Here is a 22,984-nt window from a genome sequence, read left to right on the forward strand (position 1 = left end):
CATATTCACAAGTATTTACATGCAACGACTAAATAAAGTGAATCAGAATTTGGAGTCCATATAAAGATGTGCACAGTGATGAAGGTTTTCAGTTGAGATCCTTCTCTTCATCTTCATCATCATCACCATCACCATCACCATCATCATCATCATCATCCTCAGAGTCCTCATATATGCAGATCGAGGCCTGAACCGGGTAATTCCTCAGGAGAACCTCAGCCTCCTGGTACAAGTAATCGAAACACTGGGATTTGGCCCAAAACAACCTGCAGAAACAAGTTAAAACAGAGAGTTAAAATCTGTAGAAGCAGGAGATAATAAAAACATCTTCATAATCTGTAGAAGCAGGAGATCATATCAACATCTTCATAATCTGTAGAAGCAGGAGATCATATCAACATCTTCATAATCACGTGATCTACTTACTTCACAGGGTGTGTGATCATGGAGACTTTACAGTGTTGATCATCAGATGATGGTCTTTCATAAGGCTGTTGAATAAAGAGATTTTTTAGCATCTGATAATTTGCTCATACAATAATCAGAGTTCAATATTATAGAATGATCTCATCTCGTACCTTATGAGTGACAGTTTTGCGTCCTTTGCTGGTTTTATTGACCCAAGCTCTCCAGTATGGAGACAGATTAGTCTCAAATATAATTCATGCAAAAAACATGATTCACACATGCATAGACAATTTAACATGCATGAAACCTAATTCACGTACAATAAATGTTTATGTTCACATGTGGACTAAACAGCAGTTCATAAACTATTGCTTCAACTGATCTCGAACTTCTTTAACTTCAGTAAACACAGAAATGAACCGATCAACTGCACATACCTCTGCAGCCATGAACTGTGGTCGAAAGCTGATGACGTCACATGTAGGGGTAGGCCCGCCCTCATGTGATGCTGATTGGTCGATGGATAAGATTTAATCTGATTGGCTAAAGAGCACGACATCTCTGTGTGGGAGGAGAAGCTGCCAGGAAAGTCTCAAACACACACACACACACACACACACACACACATCCAAGGCGATTCACACGTGAATGACGATTTGCACATTCACATTCAAGGATAAACTCGTACATTTTAAACATTCAAAGGTTGTTGTGCACCGTTGTATATCTACAAATTGTGTTTTGCATTTGTGAAATGTATTTTATGAATATATAATTTTATTTTGTGCATGTGAATTGCTTTTTGTGAATATATTTTTTTTTCACTCACGTTAATTTTTTTTTTTTTGTGTACGTGAATTAGGTTTCATGCATGTGCAATTGTCTAGGCATGTGCGAATCATGTTTTTTGCATGAATTATATTTGAGACTAATCTGTCTCCATATTGATGGACCCATTGATTTCCATCGTATGGGAAAAAATACTATATGTGTGAAGTGTTTGGTGGGAACATGATCTCAGATGAACACTTTAACACTTGCTCCCTCTGCTGGTGCTAAAGGTGCTAACACACATTTATACAGGTTCATTATTCTAAATACTCAATACGTGAACGGATCTCCGTGATTTTGCCAAGTATGACATGTTCCTGGATCAACATATTTTGTTGATCCTGGAATAACATTCCTGTCCCAAAATGTAGTTCTTACCCTATCCCTACCCCTAAACCTAACCATAACTTTATAAGGAGATAATACTGATGTTGAAGCACCTCACCCTTGTTCTAAGCCTAAACTTGACATAAACTGTAAACTTGTCCCTCAAATTTGATTGGTTGATTGGAAAGTTGTTCCAGGATTAACAAAGATGTAGATCCAGGAACATGTGGTACTTGGTGAAATCACGTTGACCTATGTGAACGTTTAGGGAACAGTAACATTGTATCATTCTTCAAACCTTATGGAATGTTAGGCTACTTTTGAATCTGAACGTTCTGAAACATGTAACATTTAAAAAACATTAGACGAACAATCCAACTGAAAAGTTTCTGAAATAACGTGTCCCATGATCATTAGTTTTTGTGCTAAAGTTTTGAGAAAATTAATAAGCAGATATAACTTTGAACGAACGTTTTATTGATGTTACTGGAAGAACGTTTGTTCATTACTTTAAGAGAACGTTCCCTGTTCGCTGGGATTGAGAAAATGTGCAAAAAAGTTAGAGAAGTTCACAGGGTCACACAACAACTCTAAGTGTGAAACCACACACTCTCGAAAAACACCTACACACTCGCAGTCTCTCTCTCTCTCTCTCTCTCTCTCTCTCTCTCTCTCTCTCTCTCTCTCTCACACACACACACACACACACACACACACACACACACTCCAGTATATTACCATAACATTCTATTCATCAAAGAATCCTGAAAAACAAAAAGTATCTCCAACACTGATAATAATCATAAATGTTTCTTGAGCATTAGATTAGATTAGGATTAGATTAGATTAGATTAGAAAAACTTTATTAATCTCGATAGGGAAACTGGTTTTCCACCAATTTACACCATACACCCAACAAACACAATACAGAACTAACAGACAGATAAATGATTCTGCATTAAGAGATTATTAAAACCTGATTAAGAACAAGTGAGACATGATTAGAAAAAGATTCAGTTTCACAATTCAAAAGTGCAGAATGCAAAGAACTGTAAAAATAATGTTTAAAGCAGGGCTCAGTAGTTTCGGGATTTCTTCGCTGTATTCTCGCTTTTTGCTCGCAGGTTTCTCTCTAGAGCTCCCCCCATAGCTTCGGAATAAATATTTGACAACACTGTTGTAAAAACTCGTTGGCGACTCTCAGACACCAGAGGCTAGTAGATCAACGACATCAAAGCAGATGGGACATTCTTTAAAACGTCTTCTTCATTCGGGTTCGGACAGCGTGAGGGAGCGCAATAATGACAGCATTTTAGCAGATTTCTTTTGGCCGTAACGCAATTGTTTACATCGCGAGACCTGATATCACGCGAGACTTCCTGACGCAGCGGCCGGCGACCCGCCGGCTCAAAGTTGCAAGTGCGGATTTTCGGCTCACGGGCACCAGGGGGGTGCGAAACGACCACCATTCAACCCGAAATAAGTAATATAACCATTACAATGACTCCGAAGCTGTTCAGTTAAGGTAAAAAAGTTACTTAGTTCACCTTTAACAATTAACAGTGTTCGTTGTAATATCTGACCGCTGCAGGAACAAAAGACCTTCTCATTCGCTCACTAGAGCACCGAAACATTACTAATCGCTCACTGAAAGAGCTTCTGAGTCCTTTAAAAAAAATTGTGTAATGGATGGCCTTCAAAAAGCAAGACAATTTTTAGTTTCGACCTTATCGTCTTCTCCACAGCAACCTCAAGTAAGTCTGGCGTAAGACCAAAAACCGAACCAGCTCTCTTGATCAGCTTATTTATCCTATTTTTGTCCTTAACAGATATGCTTGTCCTCTGCTTTTGAAGAGTTGCCGTTCTCCCAAATATGGCACCATCCTATCCCTGTGTAAAACCACAGCCTGTCCCCCAGGCCTCTTCCGAACACAATAAACAGACTCTCCAAGCCTCTTCACTATGTAACAGGGTCTTTCCCAGGCACAATCCAGCTTGGGTGAACGTCCCTTTTTCCTCTTCGGACTATAAACCCATACCAGCTCTCCGGCATTAAAATCACGTCCCGTTCAATGATGGTCATATGCCCGTTTTTGGCGTATACCCGCCTGACAACGAGCAAACTCATGGGCTGACTGCAGCCGGTCCTGTAGCTGATGGGCATACTCCAATCCGGGTGCAGACTTTGGTGCATCTGGTGGTTGACCCATCAACAGGGAGGATGGGGTTCGCAGTTCTCTGCCCAGCATGAGGAGAGCTGGCGTACATCCAGTGGTCTCCTGCACCGCACTCCGACTTGCAGGACCATCGGCAACTGAAGATCCCAGTCCTTTTGATCCCCGATAATACAACACTAGTCCTAGGAAAGCCCTCAACTGCCTAAGGCTGCTTGAGACCGGCCAATCACGAACAGCTGCCATCTTCTGCTCATCAGTGGCCACCCCTGCCGCACTCACATAGTGGCCCAGGAAGGTCACGGCTTTCTGCATCAGCTGGCACTTCTCCGGATGCAATTTCAGACCAGCCTGGGCTATTCTGGTCATGACAAGGTTGAGGGCACTCAGGGCCGATTCAAAGTCTTTTCCATGCACTAAAATGTCATCCAAATAGACATCTCTCGGAATACCCTGGAGCACCCGCTCCATCAGCCGCTCAAAGGTTGCTGGAGCATTGCACAGACCAAAGGGCATGGTCTTTAATTGCCAGAGGCCTGTCCCTGTCGTGAAGGCAGTCTTCGGTCTCGCGTCAGCACTGAGAGGGACCTGCCAATACCCACTACGCAGATCTAGAGAAGAAAACCACCTGGACCCAGCTATCCGATCCAGAGACTCATCTATCCGATGAAGCGGGTAAGAGTCCTTGACAGTCACCTTATTCAGGCGTCTGAAGTCAACGCAGAAACGCCATCCGCCATCCTTCTTAGGGACCAATACAACTGGTGAGGCCCACGGGCTTTCCGGTGGCTCTATAATTCCCGAAGCCTTCATCTCTTCTAGGATGTGATCTGCAGCCGACTGCCTTATGGGAGGTAACCGTCGCGCACATTGCCGAATGGGTGGTGCATCCCGCGTGTTTATACAATGCTGTACCAACTTTGTCTGCCTGGCTGAGGCAACAAAGAGGTTATCATGGCATTCTCTCCCAAACAGTTTTTTCCACTTGCATCAAAACTGGGCTCTCCCCAACTTGACTGCAGTTCCCACTATCAGAGACGGCAGGTGGTGGAGCGGTGTAAAGCCCGACTGCAGAGCCAGAAAATTGTGTCTCGACAGACTGTAACGTTGGTGACAAAATGGGAGAGTTTGGACCTGGGACCCCCTGGGCTTGTGAGCTAGGATTCAGACGACCCACATAGCGTGACTGCGGACCCGGCCATACAGAATTAAAGTGAATTGGCACCGAACATTTTCCAGCTAGCGTTAAGTCGCTGCCCTCAAGTCCAAAACCTCAGCTGCCTGATGTAGGCAGCCCAGGAGACAATATTCTGGAATCTCAGCGGCCCAAACCCACATAACTGGACTGTGTCCCTCCAAACAGGCACATCAGAGCCTGTGCAATTTTTAAAAGTTTGACTCACACCAGCTGGAACAAGACTGAAACTCCCTTCTGTAAACAAGATCATCGCCCTGATTAAGTAGACTTTATCACTAAGGCAGTGTCATCAGTTTGTACCCGGCACCAGTGGCGTAGGCAGAAATTGTATTTCGGGCGGGCCAGTGAAAAAGTGAGTGGGCCTATAGTTTTTCCTAGAAAAAAAATTACTTCATGACTGCAAAAACAGTTACACCTTTATTTTGCAATATTCGGCAAAGACAATAACAAAACACTGTCTAATCATCATGTTCAACCAAGAGAGCTCAATAAAGGCTGGACAAACCAGCATAGACAATAACCTGACTATTTTATTCAGGCTAGTCAGAAGTGCAAAGACAGTTCACCCGAATATAAAGTAGGCTAAAAGTAAAAGAAATTCAAATAATGGAAACTGAGCAGAGCACGGCCTTGAAACGTATCCAGTGAAACGGAGTGGGCTTGCTCACCTGGTGTTTTTCACATGCCTGTCGTAGGTGCTTCCAGTCCACAAACCCCTCTCTCGCAAATGGGCTGTCAGCTCCGCTGGGAAAATGTCTGCACATTTTACAGAAAATCCCGTCCTTAATTAGGACTAAAGCTCCTTGATTCTCCATTCTTGACAGTGCAGTCTGAAGGAAATACCTTCAAATTGGGTTGTGAAGGTGGTTCATCAATTGCAGTAAGATCGGCGGGTAAACCCTCGTCAGGCTGACCGGGAGAGAGCACTGGCACTGCCGCCAGGGAACAAGCGCAAGCCGCCACCAGCGCCTGACTAGCCTTCTTGTGGGTTAATGAGTCTGAAGAACTGGGCTGGGTGGATTCGGTAGATGAAGGCAGTGGCGTGTCTTCTTCCTCAACTCTTGCTTTTTTCAATAAAAAAATTAAAGAAACTTGTTAAGCCATTATTGTGGTGATGTTAATACATTGGCTAAAGGCCGCCAGAGCCCGCTCCCAGAGAGTCTTCCTGTCAGAACCCCTAGCAACCAACGGAGGGAGGCTTTCTACAACTTGCTTCAACAATTCCATTTTATTCGGAAAGCAACTTAAACACACACACCATTCTACAATAAATCAGGTTTATATTAATACATTTTCTTAGTGAGTAATGTGGGCGATTTCATTGACAGGGCTAAAAAAAATTGTCCTGTACAAAGACAGTGCTGCTATAATTAATAAAGTGAACCTAACTTAGAAATTGGGCTCTATATGAGTTTAGTGATTCAGGTCAAATGATTGTGAAATAATGATTATGTTAAAACACAACCAACACCATATCACCTTTTCTATTTGTTCATCTGGCTGTTATAACTCAGATACAGCAGCCAAACAAAATCTAAAGGTAATGATTTAAGGGTCAAGAGCCCAACTAAAACAAACATAGATCACCATAATGGTGACTTAAATGTACGGTTTTCTCCTTCAGTGATTCTGCTTATTAACATCACGTGTCTTCAATGTTGGCAATAAAAAATAAAGAGTTCTTAATTCATCGTCTGTCTGTTATTCAAATATTTTTGTTTAAAAAAATTTTTTTGTACATTTGATTCATTTTAAATGGTTAACTTTTAAGGAATTAATTTGATTAATTATTACTCAATTCTAATTTGTTAAATTTAATGAATAATATTGCTTGTAATCTGTTGCCACAATTTTATTGCGTAGATATAGCGTATTCATTTTTACAGTGTACGCACTTGCACTGAACATTACTAATATGGCGATAAGACATTGGATAAATATTTTAATCAACATATGACAAGCAACTCCCTTTCCCAAAATGAATAAACATAGTTGACCAAATATAACAGGATGACTCGTCGAATACATGAGCATTGCGCTGATTGTATGTTGACACAATAATATTTCTGAGGTAAAATAAACTGAATCACGCTCTGACACTCTCTGAAAAACATCTACAATGATATTTTTACTTGCGTAGTTATGAATGCACAGCAATACCACACAAAGAAAAAGACTTAAGAAAATAAACAATGCCAGGAAAACTCTGTGTACTGGAAGAATGAAACTTGAGGCGGGGAATTTTGTACACTACAGATCATTCATTAGACACTACAACAAAAATGGAGAACAGCATCCAAAGCAATTACGTAAATAAGTTTAATAATCACAACTTGTTTACTAAGGAATAAATTGTATACTGTATTCACTGCAAGTATTGTACTGAATATTGTGTATGTATGCCTACTGACTGTCTGTATATTCAGCACTTGCATACTGTAAAATTACAGTAGTCCAACTGTAAAAGCCATAAATGTTACTGTAAAAAAATAACTAAATGTAAAGAATGTTACACAAAAGAGTTGTGCAACTGCAAAATAAAGGTCAATGAGAGATTCATACACACACTTTTCCTCCTCTCACACACTCTTCCTCCTCTTACACACACTCTTCCTCCTCTAACACACAATCTTCCTCCTCTTACACACACTCTTCCTCCCCTTACACACACTCTTCCTCCTCTAACACACACTCTACACACTCTTCCTCCTCTAACACACACTCTTCCTCCTCTTACACACTCTTCCTCCTCTTACACACACTCTTCCTCCTCTAACACACAATCTTCCTCCTCTTACACACACTCTTCCTCCCCTTACACACACTCTTCCTCCTCTAACACACACTCTTCCTCCTCTTACACACTCTTCCTCCTCTAACACACACACTCTTCCTCCTCTTACACACTCTTCCTCCCCTTACACACACTCTTCCTCCTCTAACACACACTCTTCCTCCTCTTACACACTCTTCCTCCTCTTACACACACTCTTCCTCCTCTAACACACACTCTTCCTCCTCTTACACACTCTTCCTCCTCTTACACACACTCTTCCTCCTCTTACACACACTCTTCCTCCTCTTACACACTCTTCCTCCTCTTACACACACTCTTCCTCCTGTTACACACACTCTTCCTCCTCTTACACACACTCTTCCTCCTCTTACACACACACTCTTCCTCCTCTTACACACACTCTTCCTCCTCTTACACACACACACACACACACACACACACACACTCTTCCTCCTCTTACACACTCTTCCTCCTCTTACACACACTCTTCCTCCTCTTACACACACACACTCTTCCTCCTCTTACACACACACACTCTTCCTCCTCTTAAACACACTCTTCCTCCTCTAACACACAATCTTCCTCCTCTTACACACACTCTTCCTCCCCTTACACACACTCTTCCTCCTCTAACACACACTCTTCCTCCTCTTACACTCTTCCTCCTCTTACACACACTCTTCCTCCTCTAACACACACTCTTCCTCCTCTTACACACACTCTTCCTCCTCTTACACACACTCTTCCTCCTCTTACACACACACTCTTCCTCCTCTAACACACACTCTTCCTCCTCTAACACACAATCTTCCTCCTCTTACACACTCTTCCTCCTCTTACACACACTCTTCCTCCTCTTACACACACTCTTCCTCCTCTAACACACAATCTTCCTCCTCTTACACACACAATCTTCCTCCTCTTACACACACTCTTCCTCCCCTTACACACACTCTTCCTCCTCTAACACACACTCTTCCTCCTCTTACACACACTCTTCCTCCTGTTACACACACTCTTCCTCCTCTTACACACACTCTTTCTCCTGTTACACACACTCTTCCTCCTCTAACACACACTCTTCCTCCTGTTACACACACTCTTCCTCCTCTAACACACACTCTTCCTCCTCTAACACACACTCTTCCTCCTCTTACACACTCTTCCTCCTCTTACACACACTCTTCCTCCTCTTACACACACTCTTCCTCCTCTTACACACTCTTCCTCCTCTTACACACTCTTCCTCCTCTTACACACACTCTTCCTCCTGTTACACACACTCTTCCTCCTCTTACACACACTCTTCCTCCTGTTACACACACTCTTCCTCCTCTAACACACACTCTTCCTCCTGTTACACACACTCTTCCTCCTCTAACACACACTCTTCCTCCTCTAACACACAATCTTCCTCCTCTTACACACACACACACACACACACACACACACTCTTCCTCCTCTTACACACACTCTTCCTCCTGTTACACACACTCTTCCTCCTCTTACACACACTCTTCCTCCTGTTACACACACTCTTCCTCCTCTAACACACACTCTTCCTCCTCTTACACACACTCTTCCTCCTCTTACACACTCTTCCTCCTCTTACACACTCTTCCTCCTCTTACACACACTCTTCCTCCTGTTACACACTCTTCCTCCTCTTACACACACTCTTCCTCCTGTTACACCCTCTAACACACACTCTTCCTCCTGTTACACACACTCTTCCTCCTCTAACACACACTCTTCCTCCTGTTACACACACTCTTCCTCCTCTTACACACACTCTTCCTCCTGTTACACACACTCTTCCTCCTCTAACACACACTCTTCCTCCTGTTACACACACTCTTCCTCCTCTTACACACACACACACTCTTCCTCCTCTTACACACTCTTCCTCCTCTAACACACACTCTTCCTCCTCTTACACACTCTTCCTCCTGTTACACACACTCTTCCTCCTGTTACACACACTCTTCCTCCTCTTACACACACTCTTCCTCCTCTAACACACACTCTTCCTCCTGTTACACACACTCTTCCTCCTCTTACACACACACACTCTTCCTCCTCTAACACACAATCTTCCTCCTCTTACACACACACAATCTTCCTCCTCTTACACACTCTTCCTCCCCTTACACACACTCTTCCTCCTCTAACACACACTCTTCCTCCTCTTACACACACTCTTCCTCCTCTTACACACACTCTTCCTCCTCTTACACACTCTTCCTCCTCTTACACTCTTCCTCCTCTTACACACACTCTTCCTCCTCTTACACACACTCTTCCTCCTGTTACACACACTCTTCCTCCTCTAACACACACTCTTCCTCCTCTTACACACACTCTTCCTCCTCTTACACACACTCTTCCTCCTCTTACACACTCTTCCTCCTCTTACACACACTCTTCCTCCTGTTACACACACTCTTCCTCCTCTTACACACACTCTTCCTCCTGTTACACACACTCTTCCTCCTCTAACACACACTCTTCCTCCTGTTACACACACTCTTCCTCCTCTTACACACACTCTTCCTCCTGTTACACACACTCTTCCTCCTCTAACACACACTCTTCCTCCTGTTACACACACTCTTCCTCCTGTTACACACACTCTTCCTCCTCTTACACACACTCTTCCTCCTCTTACACACACTCTTCCTCCTATTACACACACTCTTCCTCCTCTAACACACACTCTTCCTCCTCTTACACACTCTTCCTCCTGTTACACACACTCTTCCTCCTCTTACACACACTCTTCCTCCTCTTACACACTCTTCCTCCTCTAACACTCACTCTTCCTCCTCTTACACACACTCTTCCTCCTCTAACACACAATCTTCCTCCTCTAACACACAATCTTCCTCCTCTTACACACACTCTTCCTCCTCTTACACACTCTTCCTCCTCTTACACACTCTTCCTCCTCTTACACACACTCTTCCTCCTCTAACACACACTCTTCCTCCTCTTACACACTCTTCCTCCTCTTACACACACACTCTTCCTCCTCTTACACACACACTCTTCCTCCTCTTACACACTCTTCCTCCTGTAACACACACTCTTCCTCCTCTTACACACACTCTTCCTCCTGTAACACACACTCTTCCTCCTCTTACACACACTCTTCCTCCTCTAACACACACTCTTCCTTCTCTTACACACACTCTTCCTCCTCTTACACACACTCTTCCTCCTGTTACACACACTCTTCCTCCTCTTACACACACTCTTCCTCCTGTTACACACACTCTTCCTCCTCTTACACACACTCTTCCTCCTCTAACACACACTCTTCCTTCTCTTACACACACACTCTTCCTCCTCTTACACACACTCTTCCTCCTCTTACACACACTCTTCCTCCTGTTACACACACTCTTCCTCCTCTTACACACACTCTTCCTCCTGTTACACACACTGTGTCGTTTGTTCAAAGACTGTAGTGCTCTTAAATGCACTGAAAATGTTATTAGACCTTTTAAACTTCTGCGTTTCTCTGTTGTTTTGGCAGTTTGTTGTTATATTACTTACTTTTCCTCTTATCACGTGACATCACTGACTACTGTACACACTCTTCTCCAAGGTAATGTATTCTTCCTAACGGTCTTTATTTCTTTATGTATTTAGAATATCATACCTTTTATTCATATTCCCTCGTATAATTATATATCTGTACTTGTATTGTCTGTTGTCTTTTTTGTCTATTGTGTATTTTTATATACATTTCTTTTTCTTTTTAATTTTCTTATTACATGTGTCTTACTGTAATAGTTTTACTCTGGAATCTTCTGTCACAAAGACCAAGTCCTCGTGTGTGTAAGCTATAAATCTAGTCCTGAATCTGATATATAAAACTTTTGAACAAGATAATGTTTGAATTTACCAGTTCTCTCTTATTGCAGAAAAGAATCAATAATAGAGATTTTCTTGGTAACACTTTACAATAAGGTTTCATTAGTGAACATGAACTGAGAATGAACAATACTTCTCCAGCATTTATTACTCTTAATGTTAAAGGGTTAGTTCACCCAAAAATGAAAATTCTGTCATTATTACTGTCATTCCACATTAATATCAGACCTTCGTTCATCTTCAGAACACAAATTAATATTTTTTAATGAAATGCGAGAGCTTTCTGTCCCTCCATCAGAAGCAATTCACACATTCAAGGTCCAGAACGATAAGAAAGACATCATTAAAGTTCTCAATGTGACTCCAGTGATTTAACTTTAATCTTATGAAGCGACGCGAGTGTTTGTGTGAGAAAAACATAATTTACAGAAAGCTCTCGGTTTCATTAAAAAGATCTTGATTTGTGTTTTGAAGATGAACGAATGTCTCACAGGTTTGGTACGACACGAGGGCGAGTCATTAATGACAGAACTTTTATTTTTTACTTTTATTGCAGTGTGAACTAACACGAACGGATGTATTTTTAACTAGCGTTAACAAAGATGAACAAATACAGTAACAAATGCTCATGTTAGTTAATACATTAATGTGAACTAGTGAAACCTTATAAAGTGTTACAATTTTCTTTTTATTGCAATTAAACAAGTAAAAATGTACTTTTCTAGGATTTTATGGTTCGTGACAACAGTGAATCTGCAATCTGACATTTCTATCTTACACAAATATCTCCAGATCCTAAAAATGCTGTTATTCGTGATCCTCCTGACTCTCACTCTCCAGCCGGCTCTGAGTCAGCGCTGTGTTAAAGATGGGGATCCAGCTCAGTATGACACCTTCATTAAACAGCACATACACAACAACGTCCCAAACACTCTGGACAAAAGTCGATGGCAGAAGTTCATTGACCGCATTGACACCTGGCTCAGGCCGATTCAGTCCTTCTTTCCCGAAGCAGAACAAAGGAATGTGTTAGGTCTGTGTTCAACAGGGGGAAAGATATATCCAAGCAGAAACCTCTGCATCAGCAAGAAGCCTCTCAGCTTCTTCAATGTTTACATCAATCAGAACAAGAAGGTCACGGATGTCAAACCAATGAATCAACATGTTATTCTTGGCTGTGAAAAAATCGAGAACATATGTAGACCTATTCATTTTGAGGCAAATACAAATTACGTTGAACCAGATGATAATCAGCCAGACTGCAGTGGTTAAGCTCTGGAACACACAAGCTTTATTCCTGATGTTGAAAGTCTTCTGACCGACAGAAATGAGGTTCTGGATGATGTTACTCTTAAGCTTTGCTTCTTTCATTTTTATCTAATCAATGTTGAAAAGTGAATTAATGTGTGGATGTCTGCACATTACACACACACACAGCTTAATTATCATTAAATAAAGAGCATAAAAAAAATTCTGTATTTTTTCATGAACACACACACACACACACACACACACACACACAGTTTGTTCTTGCATGACACTGGATAACTACATTTTAAATAATAACAATATTTATTAAGAAGTGAATTATATCACTTCCAGGGTTATTATTGTTAACTATGCCAGAGGAGAACTGGCCCCCGACTGAGCCTGGGTTCTCCCAAGGTTTTTTTCTCCATTAGGTCAGTTGGGGATATTTTGGGGATATTTAATTTAATTTAATTTTATCAATCAATAAATTCCTCTTGAAACAAACTTTGTTGTATTATTTTAATTTAATACTGTGAAGCTGCTTTGATACAATCTGTATTGTGAAAAGCGCTATACAAATAAACTTGACTTGACTTAACTAAAGATATTTAAAAAACGATATAATATTAGATGAAAAATTATGTTGCCTTGGCAATAAACAGCAATACGTTTAAGCTGAAGCATCAAAATATACTATATATATATATAGTCATGGTGTAAATCTATCTACACATATCTACACATAAATCTACACATATCCTTAATGGTCACAGTAACACTCGTGTGTGGAGGCTTGTGTTGTTCACTTCAGCACTGTGATGTTGCATATACTGCACACATGACTTTTATACATAGACTGTATACTAGACCTATCCTGAACTACACAATCTTGTCTTTCACTGTATTTCAGAGAGTTTTGCAGAGGAAATCCTGCATGAATTCATATATATTGATGAGGCAGGGTTCAACCTCACAAAAGCAAGAAGGAGAGGCAGAAATATCATTGGCCACAGGGCTATAATCAGTGTCCCAGGGCAACGTGGGGGTAACATCACAGCATGGGGTTCTCCTCCGTCATGCCAAAATGGGCCCTTACAACACACCTCATATTCTAGCGTTTTTGGACCGATTGCACCACATGGTCACAGCCGGTAATGAAATGCACCAGATGCAATACACTGTCATCTGGGACAATGTGTCATTCCACCGCTCTGCTTTGGTCCAGAACTGGTTTCAACACCATCCACAGTTGACAGTACTATACCTTCCACCATACTCTCCGGGTCCTATCTTGCACCCAGCGCAATTGACTTTGTACACGACGCATGTATCATTCCTACTTTGCACCCGCGCACAGCGGACTTTTCCCTCCACAAGGTTATAATCGTTAACGAAAAAGAACGAAAAAACGAAAACTAGGTGGGAAAAAACATTGTCGTTAACTGAAATAAAAATAAAAACGAGGCATTACAAAAAACCCGATAACTAACTAAAACTGTAATGTGTGTTTGGCAAAACTAACTAAAATAAAATAAAATTATAGAGTAAATGTCCTTAGTTTTCGTCTTTGTCAAGGTTTTTTGTTCTTTGTCATTTTTTAACGCTATTTAAAACACGCAGCGTATTCGTTCAGCTGCATTTCCTTTCCCTGCTCTCCCTCAGTCTCTCTGCCACTCATGCAGGTGTTTCTCAATATGCGTTCTTCAGCGATCTTGCGTCCTTGTGTTCTCGTTTTACGTCATCATTGTCGAAGTTCAGACCCAATTCTCAAGAACGCAAGTACAGAGGACGCATGAAAGAACCCGGATGTGTTCTTGATACCGAGGATGCATCGAATGCTAGTACTGGGGTGGTAGTGGCGCAATGGATAAGACACATGCCTTTGGTGTGAGAGACCCGGGTTCGAATCCACTGTGAGACACCAATGTGTCCCTGAGCAAGACACTTAACCCCTAGTTGCTCCAGAGGCGTGCGACCTCTGACATATATAGCAATTGTAAGTCGCTTTGGATAAAAGCGTCAGCTAAATGAATAAATGTAAATGTAAATGTACTCGCCTGGTGTCCCAGAAGTCATTGCGGCAAAACAATGGAGGAGGGAAGCGCAGCGCATACCTGTAAGTCTTGTTATGTATTTTTAACGTCACTAATCTAAATATACATCTGATTTTGATATATTATTTGAAGTTGGGAAATATATGGGGTTGTGGAAGGTTAAATTTATCCATCAGAACTTAAGTTTTTTAATTAAAATACGCTAGCTTACATCCTGAGGTAAATGTAAACGGTTTTATTTAGCACGAATTCGCAGTTGCAAAGAGCTTACATCTGTGTTAAAGCAGCACTCAGTAGCTTCGGGATTTCTTCGCTGTATTCTCGCTTTTTGCTCGCAGGTCTGTCTCTAGAGCTCCCCCCACAGCTTCGGAACAGATATTTGACAACACTGTTGTAAAAACTCGTTGGTGATTCTTAATAATAATAATAATAATAATAATAATAACTTTAATTTATATAGCGCCTTTCACAAAGCCCAAGGACGCTTAACAAACAGCAAAGAGGGGGGGGGGGGGGGGGGGGGTAATAAAGGGGAGTAAAACCAGGGCAGCTATAGCCCATATGCCTCAGCGAAGAGGTGTGTTTTAAGCTGTTCTTTGAAAGTTGCCAGGGTAGGTGCAGAGCGGATGGCATGAGGAAGTTTGTTCCAGAGTGATGGTGCACCCACACAGAACGCTCTATCACCAAACGTCCGTAGCCTGGATTTAGGGACAGCGAGCAGGTCCTTGTCTGAGGACCGCAGAGACCGAGCTTGATTGTAGGGGTGGAGTAGATCAGAGAGATACTGGGGTGCAAGTCCATGGAGCGATTTGTACGTCAGGAGGAGGATTTTATATTTGATCCGTGATTTAACTGGGAGCCAATGAAGCTTCTTCAAGATTGGAGTGATGTGAGATCCGAGTTTAGTGTGGGTAAGCATCCTAGCAGCAGAGTTCTGTACGTACTGGAGTCTGTCAGTAGCTTTGCTGGGCAGACCAAGCAGGATACCATTGCAGTAATCGAGTCTGGTAGTGATGAAAGAGTGGATGAGGGTCTCAGCTACAGAGTTGGAGAGGCATTGTCGGAGTCTAGAAATGTTCTTGAGATGGAAAAATGCTGTTTTAGTTATGTTTTTGATGTGTTGCAGGTAGGAGAGAGTGGAGTCCATGATGACGCCCAGGTTGCGTATTTGGGAAGATGCTGATATTGAACAGCCATCCACATCCAGTATAAAGTCATCAACTTTTTTAAGAAGTGACTGTGGAGCAAACACCATGAGTTCAGTTTTGTCTTTGTTGAGTTTGAGGAAATTACTGTCCAGCCAGAGCTTTATGTCCTTCAGGCAGTTGATAAGTGTCAATGGTGGAAGAGGAGTGGAAGGCTTAGTACTGATGTAGAGCTGGGTATCATCAGCATAACAATGGAAATGTAATCCATGCTTCCGGATGATCGACCCAAGAGGTAACAAATAGACATTGAATAGTAGTGGGCCAAGCACCGATCCTTGTGGCACGCCATGTGAGACTGGCGCCAGTTCTGAACAAATATCCTTAATGGTGATGTATTGTTGCCTGTTGGTGAGATAGGATTTAAACCAGGAATACACAGTACCAGTGAGGCCAATGAGATTTAAAAGTCGAGTGAGAAGAATGGAATGGGAGACCGTATCAAAGGCAGCAGAGAGGTCAAGAAGTATTAAGATGCAGACATTCCCAGAATCAGCTGCCATGAGCAGATCATTTGTGATTTTAATTAAGGCAGTTTCCGTACTGTGCTGTGTTTTGAAACCAGATTGAAATGGCTCGTAGAGGTTGTGTTGTAGCATATGATCGTTAAGTTGGGAAGCCACGACCCTTTCCAATAACTTGCTGATGAATGGTAAGTTAGAGATTGGGCGGTAGTGGCTTGGATCATCTTGGTTCAGGCCAGGCTTTTTAAGTGTAGGGATCACTGCAGCAATTTTAAAGCTGGTGGGGACCACACCGGAAAACAACGAGGTGTTGATGATGTTGACAAGGGTGGGAGCCAGAGTTGGAAGACATGCCTTAACCAGTGCAGTCGGCATTGGATCCTGTTTGCTGGTTGTAGCCTTTGCCTTTGACACCAGCTCAAGAACTTGAGCTGTGTTTAGCATGGAGAAAGATGAAAGGGAGTCCTCCAGCGTGAAGGCAGTAGTGAGGTTTGTGTCAAGCAGCGGTAGTGTCGTTGAATGCAAAGAGCTGGACTGCTGCAATTGCTGGTGGATAGATTCTACCTTTCCCTGGAAGTAATCCTGGAATCTGGAGCATAAGCCAGGAACGTCAGATGGCAGAAGCGTGTCAGGTGGGCAGAGTAGGCGATTAATGGTGGAAAAGAGTTGTTTAGGTTGATTTTGTTGGTTGCCGATGAGTGTAGAAAAATAGTCGTTTTTGGCCTTGGACAGAGCATCTTTGTAGCTCTTAACATGGTCGTTGTAGGCTTCCCGGTGGACAGTGAGGCCAGTTTTTTTATGATACCTCTCCAGCCTCCGTCCTGTGGCCTTCATAAGGCGGAGTTCAGCAGTAAACCAGGGAGCAGGGCAGGAGAAGGAGACAGATCGAGTGATGAGAGGGGCAACAGAATCCAGACTACGCAACAAGGCCAGGTTATAGTCATTAACCAAGTCATCGACTGTACAGTTTGAAGGATAGCTGATCAGATGGCCTTCAAGGATGTTTGATAAGTTTTGAATGGATACTTGTTTGATGTTTCGATATGTAATGATCCTTTTCGCACACTTCCTGTTTGTGCTGTGAACAGTAACAGAGAACATGACTGCATAATGATCAGAAACAGCCAGGTCCATAGTTTGTAGATGGGTTGGGGTTATACCAGAGGAACATACCAAGTCCAGTGTATGACCTTTAGTATGTGTGGGGCCAATTACATTTTGTGTAAAATTAAAGCAGTCCAATAATGACAAAAAGTCTGTTGCATAGGCATTTTTGGAGTCAACATGAATGTTAAAGTCTCCAAGTAAGATGGTTGCTGGAGAGGTTGGGCAGATCAGAGCAAGAAGATCAGAGAGCTCAGGCAGGAAGCTAGTGGATGCTTTAGGCGGGCGATAGATAAGAACCACTTGTAGCTGCAGAGACCCAGATAGAGCAAAATGAATGCACTCAAATGAATTGGCATGTTCTGGAATTTCTTGTATCTTGAAATCAGCATGATGTATGACAGCCAGTCCCCCACCACGTCCAGAACTACGAGGCCTTTGAATGTATCTATAGCCTTGGGGGGTAGCTTGGTTAAGTGCAAGAAAATCCATTTGATTCTGCCAGGTCTCAGTTAGACAAAGAAAAGACACCAGAGGCTATAGATCAACGACATCAAAGCAGATGGGACATTCTTTAAAACGTCTTCTTCATTCGGGTTCGGACAGCGTGAGGGAGCGCAATAATGACAGCATTTTAGCAGATTTCTTTTGGCCGTAACGCAATTGTTTACATCGTGAGACCTGATATCACGCAAGACTTCCTGACGCAGCGGCCGGCGGCCCGCCGGCTCAAAGTTGCAAGTGCGGATTTTCAGCTCACGGGCACCAGGGGGGTGCGAAACGACCACCATTCAACCCCAAATAAGTAATATAACCATTCCAATGACTCCGAAGCTGTTCAGTTAAGGTAAAAAAAAGTTACTTAGTTCACCTTTAACGTTAGTTAATCAGCTATTTAGCAGTATTTTTTTTTCTTTCTATACTTAGGGAGCAACTGTTACTTACCGCTCTGAGACACGAGGGTTAAGATCCAAAAGCAGCTTTATTGTGGGTAATCCAGAGGCGTATCCAGTAAACAGGCAATAGGTCAAAACACAGGTAGGCAGTCCAAACAAACCAACAAAGAAACACAAACAAAACAGGCAGGGACCAGAGGCAAAAGAGTAATCCAAGGAACAGGGCAAGAAATCCAAATAAACCAAAAGACTAGAAACCAGGGAAAACGCTCAGAATTGCAGTGTAACACTTAAACAAGACTTCGCGGTGAGTGAATGAATGAACATGGTATAAATAGACTGCGACTAACAGGGTGATGGGACACAGGTGAATGCAATCAGTGATAATGAGGTACAGGTGACTGTGATGAGTGATCAGAGATGAGTCCGGGCAGTGAGTATGGGAAATGTAGTCTGAGAGTGAACGTGAGTGTCTGATGTGGAGTGCCCTCTGGTGGCTCTCAAGGGCACTCCAGCTGGTGACTGTTACATAGCCCCCCCTTTAAGGAGCGGATTCCAGACGCTCCTAAATTGTCCAGGAGGGTGGTGGAGCGGAGGCGGACCCGGGGGCGGGATGGAGGGCCAGGCCCGTGGAGCGGAAGAGGACCTGGAGACTGTGGCGACGCAGGCAGTGCAGGTGACCCTTCAGGTGGCCAGGGCGGAGCAGACGACCCTTCAGGTGGCCAGGGCGGAGCAGACGACCCTTCAGGCGGCCAGGGCGGAGCAGACGACCCTTCAGGCGGCCAGGGCGGAGCAGACGACCAGGGCGGAGCAGACGATCCTTCAGGTGGCCAGGGCGGAGCAGACGACCCTTCAGGCGGCCAGGGCGGAGCAGACGACCAGGGCGGAGCAGACGACCCTTCATGCGGCCAGGGCGGCGGAGACGACCCTTCGGGCGGCCATGGCGGAGACGACCCTTCGGGCGGCCATGGCGGAGACGACCCCTCGTGCGGCCATGGCGGAGACGACCCCTCGGGCGGCCATGGCGGAGACGACCCCTCGGGCGGCCATGGCGCTGGAACAGACACCACCAGCTCAGGCGCTGGAACAGACACCACCGGCTCAGGAGCAGACACCACCGGCTCAGGAACAGGAACAGACACCACCGGCTCAGGAACAGGAACAGACACCACCGGCTCACACCGAACACGTGGGGCCCCTAGGCTGCAGCTTATGTAAGCCTGTGCATTAATCCGCGCCAGGCTGTGGTATTTGTATAGGGTGTGAATTCTGTATAGAAGATGTGTAGATTTTTGGTATGGCGTGTGGATTTTGTAAGAGGTAAAGGAATTTCACTGGGGTGTGAATTTTTTTCTAAAATTGTATGATGTTTTTGTTGAGTTATTATTACACAATACTTTTTCTGACCTTTTTGAATCTTGCCCCTGACAAATAACCCAAATTACAAAAAAAGACTAAAACTAACACTAAAACTAATAAAAACTAAACTAAAACTAAGCATTTTCAAAAAATAAAAAATAAACTAAACTAGCAAACCCACTTTAAAAACTAATTAAAACTAAACTGAATTTGAAAACAAAAAGTCAAAACGAAATAAAAATGAAAACTAATAAAAAATGCAAAACTATAATAACCCTGCCACAGACGCACGTCGGTAAACTAAGGAATGAACTTGTGCTCCCGGGGGCGGTTCAGCGAAAAAGGGAGGCGTGTTGTGGCGCAAACGTTCCCTGGTGCTATTTTGCAGTTTCAGAAAACAATTCCGCCACTGACCAGGAGAAACCTCGTCTAAAGTCAGTGGCGCGTTATTCAGATGCTATTTTAAGGGCACATGCTTGGCCATAATGTAGCGTGTGCACAACGCACACACACTTTGATTCTCTCATCTACACAGACGCAGCAGTTCTCATTTTTGCAAATCATACATAATTGCAAGGAAAAATATTACCACACGAGGGAAATCATTGTGGTGTCCATGAAGATGTGAAAAAATAGGCATAAATCTAGCTTACACATTTACCCAAATTAAATGCCTGTATAACCGAAGCTAATTTGGGTGGGTTTCTCCATCCCCAATGTCACTTCTCTGTGTTTTACGGCCCTGACGAGAATGTCGGTCTCCTCGGCTGTGAACCGCTCCTGGCGTGCGTCTGGCAAATCCGCCGTTATAATAGCAATCCGCCATGGAACAAGCGCGCCTGCTCTTAAAGGTAATGTGAGACGACGCTCTGATTGGTTTATTTCACGTTACACCCAAACCACACCACAGTAATGAAGCGACTTCAGACCAACACATTTTAGATTTGCGTCGGGCGCAAGAGTCATTTATCCCGCCGGTATAATAGCAACAGCGCCCGAGACCCGCCCACAAAGTTACTTGCGTTTCGCGCTTGATACTTGCGTTTCAGATCGTTAAAATAGGGCCCTTAGTTTCTAAACCCTATGGAAGAGTTTTTCTCTGCATGGCGGTGGAAGGTGTACGATCTCCAGCCCCAGGCTCAGGTACCCCTCATTCAGGCCATGGAGGACGCCTGTGACCAGTCGACGCCGCAGCTGTGCAAGGATGGATTCAACATTCAAGATGGTTCTTCCCGCGTTGTCTTGCTAATGAGGATATTGCTTGTGATGTTGATGAAATTCTCTGGCCAGATCCAGCTAGGCGAAGAGATATTTTTTTCAGATTATTTTTTATGTTTGTTGTTGTTGTTGTTGTTCTTTACTGTAATTGTAACCTGTACTGGATACAGTATTGTATGTTTGTCTGTTGTTTGCTGAGCTAACAGTGTTATGCACACTACTGTAGTAGCATGAAAACTGGGACATGTTTTGTTGTGATTCTCCATGTTGACTGATTTGGGTATATGGAGAGAAATAAATGATATTTTCCTCAGTCTGCAGCATTGGTCTTGTGTAGTGTTGGTGAACTATTGTATAGTTGCACTTTCTCTGTGTACTTCATTTACAGTACTCTAATCACTAAGAATTAGACTTGCTAAAAGTGTTTTAGGTTAGCAACAGCAGTGTGTAACTGGTTCAAAAAGATTGAAGTCATATGAAATGTGTGTGTTTCGTATGGTAACAAAATATTGTTTTTATGAAGTCGCGTAAGTGTTCCATTTTGAAATTATCTGAAGTGTTGTGCTACTTTGGTGTAGGGTTGTGCTAATTGTGTGTAGTGTTTGACAAACCAGGCCCTGTTTTCAAAATTGTGCTTAAACAATTGAAAAAAACTGTAAATATAATATATATATTATGTATATGTATAAATATACAACAGTGAAACTGCGCCTTCTGCTGTTACAGCTCATCCACACACACTTACAGCTCATCCACACACACACACACACACACACACACACACACACACACACACACACACACACACACACACACACACACACACACATACACACACTCATACTTACAGCTCATACACACACACTTACAGCTCATCCACACACACACACACACACACACACACTTACAGCTCATCCACACAAAACTTCACTCTTTAAAGGGACAGTTCGGCCAGAAATGAAAGTTCTGTCATCATTTACTCATCCTCATGTTGTTCCAAACCTGTATGAGTTTCTTTCTTCTGCTGAACACAGAACAAGATATTTTATGGCTCGTTTCCACTGAGCGGTACGGTACGGTACGGAACGGTACGCATTTATTTGCGTTTCCACTATCAAAAGTTGTGAATGGTACCAAAATGCCGAAGCGTACCGTACCACTTTTTAGGTACCCTTCCATTGTGGTACCTAGCACAGTGGTACGGTACTAAAAGGTGGAGCTAGACTCACTGCAAGACGTTGATTGGTTGACAGAGAATCGTCACTTGCGCGTGCTACAAGGGGAATGACAACATAAGAAGCGCCATTTTTTTATATACAGTTTAATATAATACTACTGTTACTGTGTCACGAAATGTAATTTTAAGAGTTTTTCAGGCGAGAATGTAGTTGTTTAAAGCTCAAATCTGTGGTTTATTTATAAAGATGATTATTTCCCCCGGTTGTGAGATCCATGCGATCAACGGGCGCTCGGCGCTCATGTTTCCCGGCTGGATGAGCCTTTCCTCGGCTAGTTCTTCTGACGTTTGCCGCTGACTCCGACGCTAGTGGTTAAACAAGATATATAATTCGTCTAGTGTAGACCTAACGGGCAATCTTTGGTCTCGTGAATATATAATTCGTTCCCTGTCAATCGTTTTGGCTGAGGGCTAAGTTTAGTTTCATATTATAGGCTATTTGTATTTAACTTTAGTTACTGTTGTAATGTTAGACTAGCGCTGCATTTCGATATTTGACTTAATTGTTTGCTATATTTCTTATTGTATAGCTTCTTGTACCTTTTACTTAAACTTTTATATTGGCTATTATTGATAAAACTG

At 42.9% G+C, this 22,984-nt stretch overlaps 4 long non-coding RNA genes across 4 annotated transcripts in view; 2 read left to right on the forward strand and 2 right to left on the reverse strand.

Annotated features, from left to right (window-relative positions):
• The window catches only part of LOC309496765, a 77,050-nt gene that overhangs the window by 43,774 nt on the left and 10,292 nt on the right, over positions 1-22,984 (reverse strand). The gene's annotated exons all lie outside the window — the stretch shown is intronic.
• LOC309496741 overlaps positions 1-22,984 on the forward strand; it is a 67,421-nt gene that overhangs the window by 20,451 nt on the left and 23,986 nt on the right. The window lies entirely within an intron of this gene.
• Positions 126-1,557, reverse strand: LOC309497614. Its single transcript, XR_014205635.1, has 3 exons — positions 579-1,557; positions 427-491; positions 126-373 (listed from the first exon to the last, which is right to left on the reverse strand). It is a non-coding gene; the product is annotated as an uncharacterized lncRNA (long non-coding RNA).
• LOC309496750 lies at positions 11,532-12,802 on the forward strand. Its single transcript, XR_014205216.1, has 2 exons — positions 11,532-11,578; positions 12,407-12,802. It is a non-coding gene; the product is annotated as an uncharacterized lncRNA (long non-coding RNA).

Source organism: Leuciscus leuciscus (genome assembly GCF_965113295.1).
Source record: "Leuciscus leuciscus genome assembly, chromosome: 4".
NCBI lineage: Eukaryota > Metazoa > Chordata > Actinopteri > Cypriniformes > Leuciscidae > Leuciscus > Leuciscus leuciscus.